This window comes from Elephantulus edwardii, unplaced genomic scaffold, assembly GCF_000299155.1.
Source record: "Elephantulus edwardii isolate Elephantulus edwardi_28Jun2011 unplaced genomic scaffold, EleEdw1.0 scaffold00073, whole genome shotgun sequence".
In the NCBI taxonomy this organism is placed as follows: Eukaryota; Metazoa; Chordata; class Mammalia; order Macroscelidea; family Macroscelididae; genus Elephantulus; species Elephantulus edwardii.
In genome coordinates, this window is record NW_006399823.1 from 16,093,691 (window position 1) to 16,096,584 (window position 2,894).

A 2,894-nucleotide genomic window follows, 5' to 3' on the forward strand; every position below is an offset into this window, starting at 1 on the left:
CTGCTGTTAGGGACCTCTCCAAAGTACTGAAGAGCAATGGTTTCTCTTTGGAGACTAAGGTGCATCTGTTACAGGCCATGGTCTTTGCTATCACTTGTTATGAATCAGATAGCGACTCAACAGACAGCACATAACAACAACAACAATCTATGACTTTAATGAGACAGAATTAGAGGTATTTTGCAATGATGTATTTATTCCCCATTTTGTGATTTGAGATGTAAGCAGCCACTCAGTTGTAAGGGAATCAGAATGCAAGGCAAGAAACACATTACAGCTCTAATTTGGCGAAGGGAGAGCTTCCCTGGGGTGTGGCTTGGTATCACCCTTTGTCTTAGGAAAGATAAAAGGTGGGAGAAGATAACAGGAAATAGTACCATCATAAAAGATCAGGAATGGAACATGTATTTTGGACCCAGGTCCTCATGTTGGGAAGCTCCTCAACCCAGAAGAAAACCAAGACACATGGAGATCTCCAAGGAATGCTTGCCTTGCAGACGCTAAAGGAATTCAGAACCTTCTAAAATCAGAGTAAAGACACTTTCGTTTAGAGCCAGCACCCTGCATTTGGGTTTCTAGCTTCCTAAATTGTAACAGAATATATTGTTTTATTGTTGTTAAAGTGATCCATTTGTGGTATTACCATTATAGCAGTATAAGACAAGTAACTATGACAGAAAGGAAACAAGGGATGAGGGAGGATAGATTTCTGGACACATGAAAGTCATGAAGGAGCCAAGAAACCAAAGATGAAGAGAAAAAGACCTTCGTCCAGACATGAAAGAGAAAGAGCCTCCCCCTCTTTCTCCTAAACTGAGGAACGAGAATTTGTTTACTAATCACCACTTGAACTATGCTAAGACAGCACTGTTATCATTGGGTCAAAAACTGACCCATAGCTGATTCTCCAGTGGGTTTTCAGAGGCTGTTAATTGCCTGGGAGAAGATTATGCATCCTCCCTTAGAGCAGCTAGAGGATTCGAACTGTGTGCCTTCAGAATTGCAGCACAGCTTCTTACCACTAGGCCATCAGAGCTCCCTATAACAGCACCTGACAACTTCTATACCTCCCTTTCTTATTGTCATTGTTGGGTGCCACTGAGTCAGAACCAGTTTACAGCTTCTCCAGTGGGGTTTCAGAGGCAGTAAATCCCATGGGAGGAGACTTCCTATCTATTTCACAAGGAGTAGCTGGTCAATTCGAACCACATGCCTTCGGGATTGGCTCAGCTACCACTAGGCCATCAGAGCTCCCTCTCTTTCTTATGAATACATATAATTTTTACTTATTTCACATAAATGCATTTCTTAGCTTAGGCTCAAGTATCTTCTTGTTGAGAACCATACAGTATTAGCTTGTAAGGTCTGTGCTCTTAAAGTTTTGTTGTTTTTATGTGCCATCGAGTACCCTGTGACACATGGCAATCCTGTGTACAACAGCTCTGAATCCTGCCCTATCTTGAGCCTGTATTGCTGTCTCCGATACACCTACCCCCATGACTCCAGTTACTGTGTCAATCCATCTCATTTTCTCCTGAGCTGTCCTTCCATCCTTCCAGACATGAAGTCCTTCTCCAAGGACTGTCCTCTCTTGGCAACATGCCCAAAGTATGTGAGACAGAATTTCAAAATCCTTGCCTCGCAGTAGTAGTTTGGTTTCACCCTATCCAGGAAGGGATCTTAAAATTAGGTTTTATTAATATTGTAAGAATACAGTATGTTTCTTCTGTTTTTGTTTGCCCGGGCATATATCCTTCAGGTTGAAATATGGTGAATTTTTAATGTTATGTTACTATTTATAAGCAAAGCTTTGAGATAATATTTGGTAGCTAGAGGAGTTCTAAGGAGTTTTTTTATGTTGACTGTAAAGAGTATTGACATTTGCATACACTTTTAGGCCTGAACCTATCAATTTCAAAATACAGTCTAACTAGTTGATAATTTTCAAAATCCAGTCTAACTGGTTGATAATTTTCATATATCTATATATCTAGATCTAGATCCAGATCCAGATCCAGATCCATATCTATATCTATATCTACACACACATTTATACACACATATACACACATATACACACGAATATACACACATATATACACACATATACACACCCATATATACACACACATACACACACACATATATACAAACACACATATACACACATAAATATATAGCTTTATGTTCACAGTGCCTTCTGTGAAACAGAGTGTTATATGATTTGACTGTTGTGTGAACACGATATTAAAACCTTAGGGGAGTCTGCTTCTACCTCTGCTGCTCTTGCTGCTGGCCATGTTGGAGATGCTGCCAGAGGACAGAGGAACGACTTTGGAGGTGGCAGCGGAGAGAACAGGAGGGTGGTGGGAGGGAGGGAGCACATCCAGCCTCCTCTTGCCTGAACAGTAGGAGCACTTTCTTCCTCTGCACTCCTTGACTGCATGTCCTGCAATCCTTGCTGCCTTCAGAAGACACTCCAAAGCCCCTGCTTACAGCCATGTTCTTGGCCTTTCCTGTCTGTATCCTACATCCAGTGTTTCTTCTCACCTATACTTCTCTATGTAAAACGATTGTTGTTGGAACCAACCTGTATCCACCTCTCCAAAAGATATTCTGCCAGCTGGTTTTCAGAGGCAGTAAATTGCACAGGATTCTCCCACAGAGCAGCTGGTGGACTCAAACCACTTACCTTTCCATTGCAATGCAATCCTGAAAGCATGTGGTTTGAATGCAACAGCTGCTCCATGGGAGAAGGCTGGGCAGTCTCCTCTTGTGAATAACTGCTTCTGAAAAACCACCAGAGGGTCAGCTACGGGTCAGTTCCGAGTAGATGGTTGTTGTTGTTATGTGCCATCAAGTTGCTTGCGACTCATAGTGACCCTATGCACAAG